We start from the raw sequence: 21,567 nt of genomic DNA on the forward strand, positions 1-21,567 counted from the left end.
TTAAGTCGGTCAGGATTAGTTAGGTTGAAATGATTGTTGACAAAGTGTGACGGAAGAAGAGTATATGTATTTTGGTAGACACGGTAGTTGTAAAATGCAGAACAGAACAGTGGATGAATAATTGCGAACGTTGAAGATGTTAATCTTTGAACTCGTGCTCGTGAAAATACTTTTTGAGATTGTGTCTTTTCCTCCCCCGCGAGTAAGAGATGTCTTGAAAGGCGGGCCTTCGTTGGGCCTAGTTCGTGGTCAAGGATCAATCAACAATTTGTTGATTGGCCGCTTGACCATTTATAGTTTTCCGTTTTTATGTTTTACCGTACTAAACTTATCTCTAAGCTATTTACAGATTATAAGTAATATAAAAATAAACCAATTTAAGCCATTCGTCGAAATTCCGTAGTAAACTATTTACAGGCTCGAATTGTCGCTAATCCGTGTGCTATGGAACAGGGTCCCTTGCAAGGTAGCGAACGATAGACTCGCTGGTGCATTGTTCCGTGGTGAAGACGGTCGAGTGCAAACGGCGTTTTCGATGCACCGTTCTACCTTTCAAACAATGCACGGACTAAGACAATGTCTTGCCTTTGATACACGCCGCGGTGCCAGCGTCGCTTTGCGAAACTTCCGATACCGTTGTTTGTTGAATTTTCCAAATTTAATCGCGCCACGAAGAGTATGGGTCGCTAGTTTTTTGTTTAACCTCTCCTAGTATCAGTCTCGCGAAACCAAAACCTCCTTATCTTGAATTTCGTTCTGCTTATTCGATAGATCTTGCCAAGACACGATTTCAGACACTGTTCCTTCTTTCCCCGGTCGTTCGTTCTCTCTAGTTCGCTGTATTCCCCAAGGCTCCACCTCGGGTCCCTCGTTATTCACTATTTACGTAGGTGAATTATTTACTGGATGCCATTACTCTTCCCAGTACGTGTAGGCCTACGATCTCACGGAACATTTACACAGCATCCTTCTTCCGTCGAACGTAAAATTGAATTTACTTTCTAGAATTTTGCAAAGTGGTTTACTCGTAAGCAGCACTTGTTAATTCGAGACCTTGCGCTTCGAGAAAATTTTATGAGAAATCTAACCCCTTTCGACCTTCGGTGAGCTTCGCGAGCGTAATCAGGAAGTTGCTTTCGTTGCAAATATTAAATCGACCGTGTACAGGAATGTAAAAGTAACTGCAGGACTCGAACGACGTTTCAACGACGAGGTGTCGTTTTCGATGGACTTATCAGCCGCGTAAATCCGGTCCGTTTATGGTCGTGACGGAGATAAACTCGCGTAAAACTCGAGTCACCTTCTTTCCAGAGACAGTTAGTACCGTCGAGCATATCCGTTGGATGTTATGCGAGGCGCATAAGCGCTCGTACGTGCATTCTGCATATCGCGGACGTGTTCCACGACCGACGATCGAAGCTTTACGGTCTCGATTACGTCGGACACTCGAACCGCCCGCTCTCCAATCAACTATTAAGCGAGCTACCGTGTTCCGTGATTCGATGGATTTCAATCTCGAACGCGGCAATTTAGCCCGTGTTTCGAGAAAGAAGTTCGCACGCCAGCCAGCACGATCGCTTCCGACAGAACCTCCATCGAATCCACGGAAAATAACAGAGTCGTTCCATCGTCGAAAGAAACGAGTTTTCTCGTCGCGATGGATCGTACAAAAATCTTTGATAAACGAGTTCCTACGACTAATAAAATTATATTTACCGTCCACGATACGGTTCTAGGGGTAAAGCACGCTGTCCGAACCATCTGGAGCATGTAAATTATCGTACGTCGAGAATTTGATATCAGGAAAGCACGGTCCGCGTTCCTAACGCGTTAGTTATCTCTCCAACACCAAGTTCCAAAGTCGTATCGCAGACGAGGTATACGAATAGACCTTACATCCAACGTATTTTTCCAAAATACAAAGCAGCGCTTGGCATCTTTAGTGGGAAATACAAAAAATACTCGTTTGCTTTTTCGACGGTAGGAACGCTGTTCGTAAAGAATTTATACCACGGGGGTAAAGAATAAACCAAAATTACTATCGCGAGGTCCTTGAAAGACTCTGAAGAAGAGTATGAGAAGAGATTGCCCGTTCCTGGATGCTGCATCACGACAATGTACCTTCTCAAACTACATTGTCCGTAAATGAGATTTTGGCGGAAAAGGGCATTCCTGTGGTCCCGTGGTGTTTACCGTACTCTACAGATTTCGGTTCATCCAACGTTTTTGTGGAGACCCGTGTCTGGTGAGGACGGTACTATGCAGTGATGACTTGTTGGCTAGGCACCTGCAAACTAAACGGGGCAAAGAGAGCCCTATCCTTCTCTGTTCCTACACGTTTCGTTCACGTCCTTTGTCACGCGATGGAATTGTAGTTGTGAGCGGCTCAACCAATAATGAGAATGCTTGTGAGAGCAAGCGTCGCTATTACGCTACGGCCAATCAGCGTGCGTAGCCATCAAGCCATCGCTGGATAGTACATCAACAGAGTAACCGAACGGAAACGTTAGTCAAGAACGACCCGGCGACGAAAACAGATGTGAAATCGGTATCGCTGGCGACTAGTAGAACGTAGTGTAAAATATTATTGTTTCTTGCGAGTCACCACAGTTTTACACTTTCGAAGGTTGGATAGAAGAGTCGTAGCATTGTTATTGGAAGCGGTTGGTAAGCTATGCCCGCGACATCGTATCCTTTAGAACTTGGGGAAAAGAAATTAACGAGGACGACTAAAAGTTTGTACTCTTTTTTGAAGGCGCAATAGGATGCGTCGCGGTATTGGTTGCAATCGGATCAGCGCGGATCCATCGTCGATCGGTCCGCGCAGATGGAAGGGAACGAACAGCGTCGCTTTGATCTCGCGAAAGCGTCGGGAACACCTTGCAAACAAGAATTTTCGTAAAAAAGGTAGCTACATAAATTCCAACCCGGTTAGGGTGACCAAAGCTCCGATATATACGTATATATTTTTGTCCAAGGCAATGAACGGAACGAGAGAAGATAATCAAAGAACGATCGTTCGGGGAATTATTTCGTTCGATTCGAGCAAGCGAAAAGAGAAAAGAAAAAGGAGGAAACGATACGTAAGACGAGATAATGGCTCCTGTTGAAATATTTCCGTGTTAGTGGCACCGTGGGTTCGGTGCATAGCTAATGTTATTGGCCTGACGAGATACGGGCTTATCTAGCTGCGAGAATACAGCTAGGACACGCACGTGCCGGAACAGTAACCGCTGGCTTTACTCGCTCTACAATGGACACGCAACACAGAGCACCGCAATTACGATCTCGCCTGGATTTAAGCCTTCCCGGTGAAGAACAGGTCTTACCAGGAGATGCAACGCTCGATACTGTGGGCTGCGGATATGTGAGTACATTGTTGTGTAAGTGCGTGAGGCGAGTGACCGGAGTCGAAGTCAACTGTGCGAACCTGGAAAACAAATCGATCGACTGCTAGGTTGCAAAGACGAAGCAGAATGTGTGTGGTTTTTATCTCAAGGCGTGTGTGTGTGTGTGTGTGTATGGAAGATTAGGAAAAAGCGATTCGTGAATGCAGAGCAAGCTTGCGCTAAACTGAGAAGTTCGTCACGATCATTACTCCTCAACACGGAATCAACGATTAATTCCATGGGAGTCGAGAGAAAGTTGAATTCTATGCGTTTGAAAACGTGGATTTCTCGCGAAAAATTAGCTGATGCAAACATTTTAAGGTTTTTATTTTAAAAACACAAGCCAGTGGTCACAAGAGAGTCGATATTAATGAGAACCGTGAATCGAGCTTCTAAAGGAAACGACGATGTTATTGATCGCCATTTCCAGCAGAGATTGAGATTTGAGAAACTGCCTAAAGTATGCGCTATTTCGAGACACATAAATATGTTTATGGGGTTTATGAGCTTGAGCCTTGTATTAATTAACACGAGTTAATTACATTAAACACGAAGGAGAGATTCGAACTACACGTTGCACTATGGCCGGTTTGAACAAGACTATGCTAATGACCGCGCTCTTGGCCGCCACGCGGAAGATCATGTGCAAAATCGGTCCAAAATTTTTTAACGCGCAGTGCAGTGGGCGCGGCCAAGAAACGAGCTAATTCTTGAACGCTATGAAAATACATGGTTCACCTATGGCGTAGAAGCTTAAGAAAACGGTATTAGGATCCTGTAAAAGTATCGCGTCAGCTTATTTACATTTATCTGTTTAAATATACGAAAAGACGTCGGGCCTCGGACGTTTTTATCGATTGAGTACGCCCCGTACATAATTCAACGCGACATTTTAAAACTTGTCCTTTAAGTTCGACGAAAAACTTGATATTTCCGTGTCCCATATTCCCGGGTCTCGTAAAAGCTGGCGAAAGAAACGCGGGCAACGGAGCCACTGTCTTCCCCGGACTGAAAATTCTAAAAGTCTGTTGAGCCACAGGCTGGTTTACGTGCATGTAACATCCTTCTTACGGCGCATAGCTAATGCGAGTGGGCGGGCCGGAGCGGTTCCTTATCTGCTAAGTAGTTATACCGTGCGATATGCACGCGTTGGAGCAGGAACACTCCTCCAAGAACTCTATTGTTCGCACGACATGCATACATTCCGCGTGACTAACGATTCCTATCTTCTTATGAATTTATGTCTCATTTATGCTGTGACCGTCACCCGCGATTTTTGCTGGCTTCAAAGTCGAGCAATTACACGTCAAATCGTTGTTGCCATTGTATAAATTGCGTGTCAGAACTATTGAATTTGTAGGGCTATTGATTGTATGATTCAATCGAACAACAATATTTCGTAACGCGAAAATATATCTTAGAGATCCGTTCTAAACTGTGCAATTCACCCGCAGAAGAAAGGGGAGAGCGAAGAGTGAACTCTCATTTTTGTACAATAAACACCACGAGTTCGTAGAACCCAAAATAAGAAAGATTTTCAACAAGAAGTGGCCAAAGTAAATGATGCAACGAAATAAGGTAACGCGTTATCGAGGCAGATCGTCCTGAAGTAATTAGCGCAAGGCTGTTGTAACGCGCGTAAGATCGAGTAATCGTCGACAAAAGATCGTTGACCAACGGCGTATGCTCGAGATCGTTGACCGCGCAGATGTTATCCGATCAGTTTATTAGGTTGCTTTCATCGAGCCCCAGGATGCACGGGAATTGTACAGTCCTCTCTCTCAATAGGGCTGCTCTCAATAGGACCGCTTCCCCTGATTTACGCGCGAACGTTACCTCCACTCTTGGCCAGATAACGCTAAAGCTCACGATCGCGATTCAGAATCGACTCTCTCGATAATGCCAGATGTCCGATTCGTAAAATAATACCTACGCATTAATCCATACAGGGATATTTTATCGAACGAAAACGGCACGTATTCATTAATTTATACAGGGATGTTTTATCGAACGGAAACGACGCGTATTTAAACTAAAAATATGTTTATTCGATCATTTTTAATTCAATGCGTTCGCTTCGTCCGTTTTATATCTTGATATTGAAACAATAATGTTTAATTATCGTGTTCGAGCTGCACCTTTAGAATATTCTTCCAATGATTTTCACGTATTTATTTTAATTAATTAATAGTAGCATCGGGAAGTTTTGTAAGCAAACATACTATTGATTAAACGTGTTGAGATGCGAGTATCGGACAAATATTCCCTTACGCCCTGGCTCTGTCGAGAAATAGGGCTCTGGTATAATTTTTATACGATGCTTTAGCGAATACTAAAACCTCCCCAAACGCGAACCAAGTAGATAAGTAGGACGGTAAAGTTGTTCGTCCTCCCTCTTCTGTTTTCCTCCTCGTTCCTCTTGGCTCTCCCATTCTCTCTCCCAATTTTCTTGGTCGCGTCCCTCCCTGACCGATCTGTCCCTTTCCTTGGTTCCCGTCGCGTCGTTTCCTCGGAGATGGTAAGATAAATTGGCTGCCGCGGGACTCGCTGCTCAAAAGTTTCGCGATATTTCCACCGTTAGTTAAAATTAGTGGAGTTCGCGGACGAAAGTCTGATAATGCTATCTTCGTTTCCGTCCGGCCCTCTCTCGATCCTGATAACGCTATCTCCGCTTCCGTCCGAGTCCGGGCGCCTCCTTGGTTCCCTACAGTCTTCCAAAGCGAATTCGGCTTCGTTTTATCGCGATTTCTTAACTATCTCCTCTCCTGCAACATTCGCTCCCTCTCCTGGAACCGTACACGTTTTCGAAAACCGGAAATCGCCGTTGTAAACGATCGATTACCTTCCCGAAATTCCCATCGTGCTATACCGTGGAAACGTAATTGAAAATCTAAAGACGGACGAGAGCGGAATTAAAACATAGAGGCACGGGAATTCGAGTCGGAGTTAAACGACGAAAGAATAAAGAGGGTGCATACGGAGGTGAGCTTAATTTTTAACGCGCGTGCTAATTTGTCGAACGTTCACCGCCATATGCTAATTCCTCTCGTTACGGAACAACGCTCCCGTCCGGGGATAATTACGCGGGAGCGCGAAAAAAACCCTGGCGGCTTCGGTGCAACGAGATTTAAAAGATTAACGAATATAAATGTCTGTTTTGAATTTTCCACGCGTCGCCTGGCCGCTTCGCGTCCACTTAACCGGCGATAAAACGATCGAGAGGACAAAATTAACATAATTAACGAGACGTTTAAAGGGCTAACGCCGTGCTTCTTATTCGAAAAACAAGCAACCTTTCGAATAAAAATTTACTTTGGAATCCCAGAGCTTCCAGCTTATTCTCGTCTAATTTCCTATAATTTCAATAGGCGGGCTTCCGCGTTTCAATGACTGTAAGAAGTGGATTCTTGGTAAGAACTCCATCTTCGGGAACGTTCGCCCAGACAATCCCCTCGTAAGGAAGAGACCACGAAATCCAGCTCGTTCCGAAGGCGCATCCGTTCCAAAAACTCATCCCCAATTCTGTCCAACGACGTTCCCGGAAAAATCCCAGTGCTCCGTTCTGTTCGTTAACGAAAGCACGTTCCTCGCGCGTCTGGACGACTCGGGCGTCCCAGTTCCGCTCGCGATTCGCGCGAATTGCAACCGAACCATCATCGATTCGTCCCTTCATCTTCCTTCTACGGGTTTCCGGTTATCCTCGTCCACCGTCCACCGTGATGGAATCTCTCCATCGCGATCCGACTGCTTCCGGATCGACGTTGTTGGCCCAGAGTTCTCGCGCGGCCATCTAGCCAGGAATTAAGCGACCCGTAATTACGGTTGACCAACGGGGCTATTAAACTTTGCTAATTATCGCAACGACGAGGAAAACTACGCTATAGGACCGAACGAGCATCCGGCGAGCACCCGCGACGCGTTTCCTTCATCTCCTCGAAACAAGGCTTAAAGTTTTCAAGACGCAGCCTCCCATATTACTCGAAATCATTGGTCGCCAATTAAGAAAATTCGCTTCGATCGTAAACCTCGTTAATTATCGCGTTGGCAGGGAGACTCTTCACGTTCTTCTGCCCAGATCTGTTCCTAATAAACAAGAACAGGGGGCGCGTTAAAAGGACGTTAAGCGAGCCGAAACATTGATTTTCGATTAGAGATATTCCATCCTTGATGGAGAAAATATTACTAGCACGGTGGAGATGTATCGGATGATCGGGCCGCCCGCTTGCACCGTGACTTTGCTTAATAACCTCGCGATAAACTAACTCCCACGCCCGTGCAAACCTGTATCGCATCCAGCGTCTGAGAATATTTAGTCGTTAACCATTTTGCGTTGCGAGATATCGGGCAAGTACGTTTCCTCGTGACTTAAAGCTAGATTCGATCTTCGAATCATGTACCGTCTGTCAAATATTGTTCGCGATCGACGACTTGAAAAATGTCCTCGAATCTCGGTCTTCGTCGTCTCTTTTACTAAAATACTCTCGCGGGAACGTTCAAGTTGCGAGCACACGATCGCGGGACGACGAAAAAAGATTATCTGCGCTTCGCCTCGAAGAGGAAATCCTTGGCGAAGTCGTTGCAACTCCAGCGATAAGCACAAGGAGAATATCCGCGGACCATAATATTTCTCCGCTCACTGTGCGACGAGTACTAAACGCATGTATCTATGTAACCTACACAAGGTTTGTCAACGAGCAGATTACGTTTTAAGAAGAACGTTTCGCGAATAATTTCTGAGATAACGCAACGAAAACATTAAAATCCTCCGATCCCTTCGGAAGGATATTTTCGCCAGAATTTTTTTCTCGGGGGTATGTCATTTCACCAAAAATGATTGTAATTGCCCTCCCGCTGCCGAAATTTGTTTGCTAGCCCAAACCTGTAAGCTAGTAAGATCGAACTTAAACGTCCGGTATATTTGTCGTATAATCTTCGAATTGCAGCAGCGTCGAATAAATCAGTCGTCTGTCGCGTATTTCACGGGTTCGAAACGCGTTTCCGTGAAAATATTTGTTACATTGGAAACGTACCGAGAAACCGTGAAACGGTAATTCAAGCGAATCATTCCCCCGTCGTTCCCGAAATTCTTCGTATGCATCGATGCGCGTCTAAATGAATATCAAGCCCGTTGGAATTACGGGAAATTAAACGGAAATCTGCGTGTACCGATTAATGAGCGGTATCGAAGAATTTAATTCGAATTGCGCGTCTGCTGTGATTATTTGAGCGTCGATTACATTTCCGTGTTGACCGCTTGCGATTAAAATTAAAATTGACGCGCGACACCGCGATATCGGCCCGGAAACTCGTTTCTACGGTAATTTAACGACGACGGAAATCATTGGCGCGTCGCGTACTCCCACCACCGAAGCCAGAAATTTTTCTTCAGAGGTCGTAGAGGTAGGAGCGTTCCAAGATTCCTTCTTGATTAATACGTAGATATTATACTAAACCCATAATAAAATAACCTAACTCGATGGGGATAATTCAGAGGGAATATTTCCCATAAGAATTCGTGTCAATAGCGCGAGTAAAGCGTCGGAGATTACTACGGTGACAATTTATTTAATCTGACGGTGGGTGTGCGCGAGCCAAGTACTCTTGCCGGATAATCTCCCAAACGAGAGACGTCACGTAAATGTAATGCAACGTTAACTTTAAGAGTAATTATTTTAATTATAGTAATTGCCGACGCGGCGGAAGATAATGAAAGTAATTGCGATCGCGCGAGTCGATGAAGAAACATCTCCGTTTTCCTCGTTCCTCGACGAACAGGAGACACTCTCGAAAGTGTCAGAAATATAACGAAGACGAATTAAAAATTTGCTAGAGGGTTTGTTTTACGAGGCCGTGTAGCGGTGGTTCGAATAAATTGATTATTTAACCTTTAAACTTTCCGTTAAATATGGAGAAAGGAAAGACACGGAAGGGAGGGACCGATTGGAATGGAAAGTGCGGAGGGAGGGACGACGGTTCGTTAGAGGGAAGAAAACGCGACTGTACTCGTACCTGGAGAGCGGGCCACGCTTCGTTACTCGTCCGTCGGGAGGTCCTGAAACAAAAACGGCAACCGAGACGCAATTAGACACAACACGATGATCTCTGTCAGTGTGTTGCGCGTGGGTGGAACGGGAGACGCGACAAGAAGCGAAGATAAGGAGCTAGGGGAGAGGATGGATGGGGGGTTCCGGTACCTCAAGTCGGATTTCCTATTGAATTTAACCGGGATCCCGGCAGAGATTCGTATTATTATATCGCGGTCTACCCTCATTTGCGCACCCCCCGAGGAATCCATTTCCGGAGTTTTGTTCGGTCTCAGGGGCACGAGCCGCTATCCTCCACCGAGAAAGGAGGAGACCTCGTTTGTCACGGCTTGTTGCGTGCATCGTCGTTTTCCAATTCATACATTATCTAGATCCGTCGGGGCCGTCCTGGAAAAGTTCCCTTATAACAACGCGTTCGCGGGAGACAAGGCGGTCTCCTGCTCCAGGGGGTGAACGAACTTTGGATTGCTCCGAGCGACAGACAAAAGTTTCCAAACTACGGCCAAGAGAGCGAACTGCCGTTTAGAAATTGTCGAGCGTTTCGGTTTTGATCGCGACGCGCGTCAGAGATCGAAATCCCGAACGATACGATTCCATGGATTCGAAACTTTCGCGTAAAAAGTATTTATTTCGACGTGAAAGCGCGGCTGAGAAAGGGAGAACGATCGACGACCCGGAACTTTGAATCGTATTTCAGTGCAGCTGCATCTCCTTTGATATATGCGTTTTGGTTTCAAATATTTCTAAAATTCGAAAAGTGGAAATTATAAACATTTTTGAAGATGGTTATTTCGAACGAAGAACGCTTTTTCGACTCGAGCATTCCGATCGCGACGGATAGAACTTTATTCCCCGTAAAGTTTCGACGAAATTTTCGCGTAAAAATATTCCTTTTGAACGTTTCGCCGTTAGATATCGCTTCTTTGTATCATTCCCGGGCGTGTAAATCAATTTCGCGGACAATGGAAACCATCAACCCGCGTTCCTATATTTCATTCGTCATAATTTCATAGTTTGAAAAGACCTTAACACGAATAACGTCGTATCATAAATCTTTCGTTCGTACGAGATGAAAATCGATCGTCGGGATAACCGGAATGGAATCGATCGCCAGGGATTTTGACGTTGAAATATTTACCGAATATTAACCGGAATGCTTTTACCGGGTTCATCAAAATTCTTTGCGTAACCGCGGATAGCCCGATTCGTATTCCCGACTCTTTCTAAAATTTATCGATTCGGTTGGTAAATAAAAAACGAACGGAAAAAGATTACAGATTATAGGGAACGATTAAAATATCGAAAGTCGAGTCTTCGGGGTTGATTGATCGTAAGAAAAGCAACGTTTCCCTCCGAGTGTATCGGGAGACTAATGCATCCTCGAATAAAGTTCATAAATAAGTCTATACTCTAGCGTATCTTGCAAATACACTTTCGTAGAGTTCTCGAAAGTTTTACATGAAAACTGAATCGCGAAGACTAAAACGGAGGGGGGTTGTTGACGCGGTACTCTTTGATACAACTGTTGAGTCGATTTAGATCTAGGATAGTATACGTTCTTTTTAAGGGTACTTGCAGTTTTTCGGGTCAAGTTGCTCGCAACGAACGAGCCACTGGTTCCTAGGTACCGTCAAGGAATTCCAATTAGGATAAACGCCGATCTCGCGGATAAGATTACAATAGCTCGGTGTTTTGGCGAGAGGAGAGGAAAATTTCCTAGAATCCCGATTAAAGTTCCAGCTAGTAGGGGTTATAAACTGATCGTTCGGTTGGCCCGTAGGGAAGTTCCTGTTTTAAAAATAGCGAAGCACCGTCGTAAACTCCGAGTTCCAGTCAATGGGCCGAACAGTGCGCGCGTGGAATGCCGAGGAACGACCGAGTATCGGACCAAGGGATCGATAGCACGGAAAACTTATCGCCGACGCGGAATATTACTGGCGCGCAATTAGAGTCGGACTATTTAGTTTAGCTTCGAGGGGGATGGGAGGACGGGGGGTGGTAAGGGGAAGGGACGGTAGTTAGGAGTAATCGAGCCGTTTCGGCGACGAATCGAGGCAAGGCATTGATAGGCGAGGCGCGGAAGGGTTGCTGGGCCAACTCGTTTCCCGTTTCTCGTTTCTCGTTTCTCGTTTCTCGTTTCTCGTTTCACGTTTCGTTCGTTGGCGCGCGCGCTGGGGTAATCGTGAATGCGTGTCGACTGCGAGCTCCGCTACTCCTCTCCGCATGGAAACGTTTTCCATCGGTCGCGGAGTGAAACTCACGGTAGAACCGTTCTCTCCCTCCCCCGTTCCCGTTCCCGTTCCCGTTCTCACCCTCTCCTGTCGCCGCGCCGCGCCGAGTGATTTACGCGATCCAAGGTTTATCGCGGGTTTACGGTGCGTGCGTTCGAGCGTGGCTTTTTAAAAAGTTCCCATCCTAACGTTTCCCTTCCTTCGTTCTCGCCCGTTCTCCCTTTTGCTTCTGATTAACAATGTTCTCCCGGTGCGGTCGCGACGCGCGAAAAAAAAAGAGAAACCTCCAAGCGAGAAGCTTTTAACGAAGCCAGCCGACGCGACGTACGGTTGCATTCAGTCGGGGGCCAAACGATGCGTTCACGCGAGACGAAATCGCACTCGCTCTCCTCTCCTTTCGCTACCCGCGTTTTCGTCTTATTTCCCGAGGAAAATTCGAGAATCGATATCCGGTATCGGCGACGGACGCGAGGATTCTTAGCACAGCGGCCAGAACGTACGTTTCGACCAGTCTCGCGATTTCAAACGACGCGACAACGAGATTTAACCGAATGGCCGGGGACACGAATATCGCGGATATTGGGAAAAACTCACGAGACCCGAATTTCGTCCCATTTTTTCACGAACTGAGATTACGTAGTCGAACGATTACGTTTTAACCGAATATTAAAATTAAAAGCAACGCGTATCCAGCTCGAACTTTGCTCTATCCGAACGCTCGGAAGTTTATCAAAATTGAAAATCTCTCTCGATGTTTCTGTAAAAACAAAGATACGAAACGGACTATTGTACCGATGGAATCGTAACTTTATCAACGAGCGAAAAATAACAATAAAATTGAAATTTTGTTTGGGCCAATTTGCGTGCAAATATAAGAGAATAACAGATTTCGATATTTTCGCGATAGGAAAATATCAACAAAAAAACTTCGCATCCGCAAACTAACAATCGGTATTGCTAAATTTAACGATGATATCGCTGAAATATGTGGTAGATGTTTCGAGTCGGTACATGCCCAGAATAATTGCCAGGCCAAAGTTTTGTTTGCAAAAATACCGTTAATATGTCAAATCTGGGACATCGACATCGACGAAGCTTTTTCAAAATTGATTGACAACGGACTTGTTGACCGCTAATCCCAAGATTATAGTGGCTTCGAATCCCGTACCCTTTTTTTTTTTATTCTTACGACGTTAATGAAAATCCTGCAACGGTGCATTCTCTGTTCACCCCGACGCGACGCGTGAAAATTTATCGTCTTCCGACTTTTGAATAATTTTCACCTAATTATTCGATCCTGGCGTTTCCCCATCTTTTTGCCAAGCAACTTTACAAATTTGGCTGCTCCGTGGACGTGAAATATTACCGCTCAATTTAAATTTCAAATGTAATGACAAAAGTCTTTGTAATTATTGCGACGGATGGACTTTACAACCTTGTTAAAAATCTAACGCACCGAACGACGTGGTTTTATTGCGTGCAACCCGTGTAAACAAACTCCAATAATTACTTCCTGCAACTTAGAAATATCACCACGCTTCTCGCTATTTATACTACTCGCTATCTCGGAGTTATTTTCACGTCGAGGCTAATATTTACCGAGCATATAAATTATAAGCGTAACGTTGCTTCCGTCTCTTGGCTTTTTAATGCATTCGGCTGTTTGCTTCCGTAATTCGCGCGCTTTGAAAGTCTTATTTATTAATACTACTGTTGCTACACGCTTATCTAGCGATATAGGATCTATTTCCATAGATCGAACTGTAATAATAACATAGCAACGATGTAATTCTACCAACTTTTCTACGATAAAATTCAACGGACTAACGAATTTCGAGAATAAAAGTACAAAGGCGCGTTCCTCCGGACTTATTACTTACTCTTTTTATCCTCTGGTTCTATTCAATCGCTGAGCTGCTCTTGGCGTGCAGGTTTTATCGCCTCGAACGTTGAAAAGCGATAGTGTTTTAACGCGCACCTCGAGAATCGCTGGTTTCCGAATAAATCTACCTTGATACTTTTATTCGTAAAATTACGTTTCCTTTCTCAAAGAAAATGCGCGTGGATACGATATAGTTGCGTTTTTCGAAGGAGAACGAGTTCCTTTGGTTTGAAACGACGGAGATACCGGCGGAACCACGAACAAAAGCAACTATGCAAATAACGGTGGTCGTACTATGGAGTAACTATTAAAAGTGGACCCGGTCGTTTCAATAAAGTTCGTGCATGCAAAGGCGAGCATATAGGGAACGTACATAGGTTAAGAAATCTTCCGTTTCTGCGATCATTCTATATGTACTATATAATTTAATTTCTCTCTTTTTCCCTGACCCCGTTTCTCCGTTGTATCGCGCGGACTTCTTCGTACGTTTCCAGCTCTTGATCTTCTCATTCTTTCGCGCTCTATTTGTCCCATCTTGGTGCCTCTTCCTTTTATTCCTAACTTGTGTCACGGTCTGCTATTTAATCGGGTCTCGTCTGTTCTTTGGGCTCCGGTTGCCCCTCTATTTTTCACTGTAACCCGCGCCTCTAGCCCTCTTCACCCGATTAAACCCTCCTGCTATCCGTCGCGTCGCGTCGATTCGTACGCTGGCTGCCGTCGCCTGATAACAACGTGGTTCCGTCGCCGGAAATAAAGACCATCGCGCGGAATCCCTTTGTTTCTCACCCAGCTACCAACCGTTCGACGATTCGCCCTTTCGGTTCGTTCGATCCCCGACCTCCATTTATACTACATCGGTGAAAAATAATTGCGTAAGCGGCTGCGATTCACGACCCGGTTTCCCACCCAACGGGGACTTGGTTTTCTTTTGTTCTCGATCGAGGTGGCTCGTTCTTTGGGATCCTCGCGTCGCCCAGCGTCCCGTTATCGCGACTAATGCGGTTAAAAATTGTTCCTCGGTGACTCTCCCTGCCACGGACAGCCAACGAACTCCGCTTTAGTTATGGCCGCGGCTTCTTTCCCCTTCTCCCCCACCCCAAACTAGTATTTCCATTCTATTTCGCGCGTCAGACTCGGTTTATATCGAAAGTTGTAACCCGGAGACTCCGGAGATCCGGCAGCCTCTTCCGGTAAAACTTTCTTCCACCGTAGGATTTTCCATCTGTTTTTCCAAACCGCGGACATTCGATTCGCGCGATAACCGTACAAAGTTCAACGAACCGTCCAAAGGGTTCTCGTTGACGTTTTTGCGCCCCCAGCTCTGTATACGTAATTAGAACTCCGCGCAGTTAGATCGACTGCTAAAATTCAGGGCTCCCCGAACTACGAAATTAGACGTTTATATATTGGGTTTCGTACCTTTGCCTCGAACACGCTTCACCGCACGTCGGACTTTGAATTTCCATACATTTCTATGCTGACCTCGACCAACGTTTTCCACGTAAAACGTTATTTTAACGTTCCAACTTTCCTCGAAATTCCCCCCAATCGTTTTGTATTACTATTTTTACTATTTTCGCCGATCGTCGAACGTATTCGCGTGTTCTCGCTTACGAAAAGAAACATCCACGGCAAAGGAAGTTTACTAAAGAAAAGTTTGTTCCAATTCTCGCACGCGTAGAAAATGTGTACAAGGATAAAAGTAGAGACACAACATTGGGCTACATTGGGCTGTAAGACTTTGAAACTAGGACTCGGAAACCCGATTTACTCCGGTTTCGATCGCGAACGTTCGATCTCGCCTTGTATCCAGAAATTGTGGATCGTTCGCGAGCAAAGTTTCTTGGTCCTTTCGACGCAGCCACGTCGACGAAATTAGAGCGATTGATATTCATCGTCGGACGACATTAATCAGGATTTTTGTTCGACCGTTTCATCGGGCTGGATCAGCGGCTCTGTTCTGAAACAATGGACCGTTCGTTCCGGCACGATCGCGAGGGAGAATCGAGCCACGACCCCGATATTTCATCGGTGCTCCTCCCCGGTGAAAAGGCCCAGCTGAAATTACGAGGGAGCCTCGTCGAGGCGACGTTTCGAGAAAAAAGACCCCCATGAAATTCGGGCCAAATCCAGAAGAAACGAACACGGAGATGAATGCAGAGTTTTACTCTCGCGTCTCGACGTCTGACCATAGTCGCGGCGCGACTACTGGAAAACAACTGGCGGTGTTTCAATGACAAGAGCAAAGATTAGAGAAAACAGATATTATTATTATTCATTTATCAACGGGAATAAACCCTTTAGTGCTGTGGTGTTGCGTGAGAATCATAGGACGACAGAAAAGGAAAGGGCATTAGTAAGGCTTTTTATCAAAAATTTCAAATCGTTCTGGAAAAATTAGTTTTAGCTAGAGGGGTCAATTGCAATCATTTTTGGTGAATAGACATACCCCTGAAATCCTACCCACTTTCGAGGAAAAAATTCGAGTAGGTGCCTAAATTTTTCGACGAAAAAAAAAATTTTGAAATCTGTCTGAAAAAATTATTTTTAGCTAGGGAGATCTATAACAATAATTTTTGGTCGATAGATATACCCCCGTAATCCTAACCACTTTCGAGAAAAAAATTCGAGTAGGTGTGAAATTTTTCGACAAAATTAAAAAATTTCAAATCGTCCTGAAAAAATTATTTTTGATTGCAGGGACCAATTACAATAATTTTTGGCGAATAGACCTACCCCCGAAATCCTACTCACTTTCTGGAAAAAAATTCTGTACAGGCGGAACTTGAAACGTTAATAACTTTTTAACGAAGCCTCCATCAACAAAGTAGTATTTTTGATTTTCGTCTTATTTTGACCTCTAGAATCTCCCAGGGGTGGTCGAACGCCCTGTATAGCGACCGAGGGGTCGATCGAGCGCTTATGAGAGAGCAACCCCTCTGATGGCGAGCATGAGAGGCGACACCACAGTACAAAGATGTAATATCTAAGGAACTAAGAAACGAATAAAAACAGAGGATAAAGGCGCTAGATATTCAAGGGTAGAACGGGGTAAGAAATCTTTCACCTTTAATTGCGCGGATGAATTCGCCAGGAAGATCGTTAATAGTCGAAAAGTCTCGAGTTCCCCATGGCGGACGGTGATTAATTCTGGCAATAAACAATTAATTAATGTCGGAACGTAGTCGCCTCCGGGGACGATCGTGCTTCTTCTTTGCGTTTCTGTTCCCCGTGAACCCTTTAAGCAGCCGGTTTTCCGCTATACTTTTGGCCGTGATCACTGGGCTGCTCGTTGGTCTCGCGGTAATTAAACATGCCAGCGTGGCGCGGCGAAGGGATTAAGGGTGAATTGCGAGAAACGGCTTTTAATTGACGCTGCTCGAAGTTATTAAGTAACCTGTTAGGGCGAAAGAGACTCGAGCGATGAAGGGGACGCGAGATACAGCGTCTCGAGCACCCGATTATAATCCGCGATACTTCTTGCGCTCGTAACTGCTTTTCAATCTTCGAGGAACGCTTTTTCCCGTTTCCATTAAGTCAAGACTTTTGTTGCATCTTTTTATCGCGGCAAAATTCAATACCGCGGTTTACATCGTCTTCGAGAAACAGAAAAAATGAGTTACCAGACTTTATACCGAAATGTTACTCGCGGTATATTTTTTCTCGCGAAAACTGCTTTGAGAATCAATCGAACACGAGCTCATACGTACGTACGAGGGCAAGAGCAGTCTCGCTTTTCAAAGAACATCTCCAATTTCTCAGGCGCTAGCACTAGAAATAAATCATTCGCTTTCAAGAGGAAGATGAATCGAATCAGCCAAGAATGTAGCGAAACCGTGTTACGCGTAGAGGCGTAAAACGGAGATAGAAAAAATGCAAAACGCTCCTAAAGAGCAAACGTGAAACTAGGAAGAACTGACCCGTAAGAAGGAACGTCGTAAAAACCCAGAAAAAGAGACAAAGAAAAAGAATTTACAGCAAAAAAAGTTTATTAACGCGAACGCAATTGTAAAATAAAGGTTGGCCGAATATGGACGAGGCATCGTACGGAGAATATGCTTCTCTCCAAAGTATCGAGAGTATACAGGACGACGTAACGATTTATTTACTGTATTACGAAAGTTTCGAGCGCGTTTCTGAACGTCGAACAACAAAAGCGTAACGAAACGTCCGGCAACGTCACCGACAGAGTTACGAGCATGGAATTCCATCCGGTATTATTTCCCCGTCGCGGATAAAAAGTCTTCGGACGATTACGAGCTTGATACCGAACCGGATGGTCCCGGAAAAACCGGGACGCTTCTCGAGCGCGTTTTCCACTCATAGAAAAACGAATCCTCGCGCATCCGTTGCCGCGTATCGTTACCGTTGCCTAGGCATTATCCTCGAAATGAACACCCGGTTGTATCGTAACCCGTTTTTTGTCAGATTTTTCAAAACGTTCGCTTGTTTGTCGAAACGCGCATTTTAACTCGATATTTGGATTTCCACGGAAAGCGCAAAAGTACCGTTTCGATCGTTATTGCGCTGATTTTTCGCTACCCGGGTGAAATTCCGAATTTATACCCGACGCTTTATCGATGCGATTATTGCTAATACTCGAACGGAACGCGCTCGCTCGATCAGAACGCCAGAAACGGTTCATTTTTCATGAGAGAAACGATTTTGTTCGAAACACTGCACTGATAACAGTCGCTAATTAGGACCACGGGAACGACAGTATTTTCCATAGAGTACGCGTTCGAACGAAATTCAAATGGCTAATTAAAAGTCCCTTATACCTTGGCGTAAAACACGGAGAATTTCTTTGTTTCGATTCTTCACGGTCTCGTTGAGGATGGAAGATGCAAACCTGCTTTCGCGAGGAATATTTCTCGCGTCTGAAGATCGAATGTTGATCCGTAAATTCTGAAATTCTTGTTAAATCTGGTAACGGTGAGGCGAAAAGTTTGTCAAAGAAGATGACCTACATCCGAAAACCTCTAGAATTTCACGTGAAAAAACGTTGGCTCGAAGAAATCTGAAGCAGGTTCCTAATTGCCATCCAGGTTGGGTTTAATGCCCCCCGGGTTATTTAGTAAATATAATGCGCTAATGTTTGATTCGTAAACTTTTTCTAGCCGTTTAATCGTTGACGTAGCACCGTTACCAGCACGCTAGACCGGCCGAAAGAACTGTTACGGTAAACAGTGGCCAGTTTCCGAGGAGGATCGGAAAAGTGCATCTGACGGCTTAACGACTTCTCGTCGACGGACGGGCAAAAAATAGGCCAACATCCGCGGAAGTTTTTCCAGCTTTTCTGTCCACGGATAACCGCTTACAACGATGAACTTTGTCTTTGCGAGTGACGTTGCTCGGATGGTCATTACGCTCGATAAATAGACCACCGGCCACCGGTTGGAAGCTCTCAAAGGGTAACTTGCTATTGTTCTTGTCTGGCGCACGGCCGGCTGCTCGACCTTAAATAAGATTTACCTACAAATTTCAATTCAAATTGAACGATGCTTCCCTCCTAAAGCTAACCAAACGATCGCCCCGGGATTAAACGGAATAATTAATATTTTAAATATTTAGTATTAACGTTATCGGTACTGAAATGGTACTCCAATGGGGACCAATAACGTTGGATGTGTCAGGGAGATGGTAACAAGCTTGTTTGCAACGTCTATTCCATGTATACCTAAAGTCTGTGGTAATACGGTGACTCGAAAGAGGGCGCAAGACACAGAATGGCACGTAAAGATAAGGTATCCTGTTCGCGCAACGCCTCGTTACGGTCCCCCCAACAGACGCTACTTAGCAAAGACTTACTATTTAAATCTTCTTAAACGAATCAATGGCTGAGCACTGAATTTTCGAAACACAGAGACTTTGTAACGACGATAGAGTCTCCCTGGTGACAAGCAAGGCTGTGGAAAATCCTGCTATTATAATTCGCTTGATTATTCAGATTCGAGGACTTTATAACTACCCATAGGCTTTATAACTGGAAGCGTTCGAGTAATAGCGTTACCTTGTTCGAGTGGCTTATGGCGGGTTTCCGCCTCGTCGGTCTAACCTACAACCAGTTCTTGGAAAACACGATTCGTTTAAATTTCACCGATAGGAATTCATTTTTAGAAAATAAAAAAATTAATAAACGTTTCGACTTGTGTTCAACTTGGCCGATAATGACTAATTACGCGTAAAACGTTCTAATCTTATTTAAATACGAATCGCCGTCGTAATTAACTAAATTAACTCGGTTCGAGAAAGTTTTGAGAAAGTTCTTGCAGGTGCGAATAACCGAGAGCATCGAGAGAGCGTAATTTTCCTGTTATTTTCTTTGGTATTGTCAGGAGAGTCTCGTCGCTGTTATTCCGTGGAGATTGTTTATACAGTGTCCACTCCAAGCATCCAGTAATAATACGTTTCAAGGTGTCGAGCGTGGCAAGTGTATTTGCAAGCGAATCAAGTTGCGGAATCTTTGACGATTAATTTCCCGAATTTAGACACGGAAACGCAGAAAGCCACCCTTCTTATAATCTATTTTTGTACGCCTTTGCTTCTTGGAGAAAATCTGGAGGAGAAAATACTTGTAAAATGACCAGGTATATACTGGCAGTTATCGAAGGGTTTGTTAAAGGATCTTTTTATCGACAAACACTGTATATCGGCGCTCGTAAACACGCGGCATAATGCGCACACTCGAGACGCGGCTAAAAACAAAGTATCGTGGTATTAGTAGCGCGAAATAAAAGAGCAAGGCATGAAAGGGATGAAGTTTTAGATGTTTATCGAAGCATTCCAGCTCGCCGTGAACAAAACGTAGGAAAAGGGACCTGTAAAATGTTTGTTGTCTTTGAAGTTTAAATAGTTTGCGTTAAATATGAAACGTCGGCCATTTTAATAAGCGCGATACGTATTAAAGACATGAATTTATTTTTGCCGTTTTATCCTCAAAGACCGTTACCTATATTCTGTAAAATCCGATACCTTTGCTGAAACTCCAAGACCTCGTTTTATAACTTTTTAACGAAATGGAACGATACCCAGTATAACTTTCGATAGCAGCTTTAAAAAGTACAATTTATGTTTTTAAAATATCCGTACATTTTTACGATGAAATAGAACTTTTACAAGTATCGCGTGTTAACTGGGACTAATTAATTTTACTATTCTAAAACGTTTACGTACGAGAATAGAGAAAGAAAGCACGGAGAAATAATAAAGTAATCAACGGAAAGAAACTGAGACTGCCGTTCTTGTCGGTGTGCAAAAGAATTTCCTCCTTGCGGTGAATTTTCCAAGGAACCCTTCGAGCGAAAATACCAGAGCGTTTGAGAGCAAGGATGTATCCTGAAAGTATATCAGTTATTTCCAAACAGTCTCGACAGAGATATCCTCTATCCGGGTAGCGAGTCGTTCTATTATCCGACAAAATACATCTACGTTGCAAACCAGGTCTAACTAGATACACGCAAAATGCATTTCAGATCGATCATTTGTCAGATATTCCATCATCGATCGTAAATACTAACAAAGTACAGTCGTTGTCCGCAAACTTTTCGCGTCGAAGCAACCAAATTGAATTTACGGTATTCCCTTTTCGTTTGTCGGTGAAATAATTAAATAAATATTTTCGTATTAATTTTCTGGCCAAAGGCAAACAAACCACTGCATTCTGTTCGATGTTGCGCCTTCTTTTCGAAACAATTCCAACGCGGTACCGATAAAACGAACTAAAAAAGAGAGAACGACGACGGTTCGATTGAAAAATGGCGGGAGCGACTCTCCCGCTGAATATTTACTCCCGATCGTCGGTCACGTACGGAGAATTGGCGAACAAAAAAACGTTTTATATCGCGCGTGCATGGAAAAAGAGAGAAAATTGAAACGAGTTCGCCTAGACGAGGATCGATCGACTCTTTTTATAGTTAGAAATTACCAATTAACGCTGTCGAAGCGTCGTTCTTTCGTTTGAGATTTTCGTACGCGTAGGTGTGGTAGGGTTTGCTAGGAGGTCCTGGTGATTCGAATCT

General features: G+C 44.4%; 1 protein-coding gene across 3 annotated transcripts in view; it reads right to left on the reverse strand.

Annotated features, from left to right (window-relative positions):
* Window positions 1-21,567, reverse strand: part of LOC143342287 (uncharacterized) — a 185,287-nt gene that overhangs the window by 57,378 nt on the left and 106,342 nt on the right. For 2 of the 3 annotated variants that reach the window (XM_076765981.1, XM_076765980.1), the window contains one exon: window positions 9,399-9,441. The exons of the other annotated variant lie outside the window; for it this stretch is intronic. The gene's annotated coding sequence lies outside the window, so the exon portion shown is untranslated. The remainder of the gene's footprint in view (window positions 1-9,398; window positions 9,442-21,567) is intronic. 3 annotated transcript variants of the gene reach the window in all.

The sequence above is a fragment of the Colletes latitarsis genome, chromosome 6 (assembly GCF_051014445.1).
Source record: "Colletes latitarsis isolate SP2378_abdomen chromosome 6, iyColLati1, whole genome shotgun sequence".
Taxonomy (NCBI): domain Eukaryota; kingdom Metazoa; phylum Arthropoda; class Insecta; order Hymenoptera; family Colletidae; genus Colletes; species Colletes latitarsis.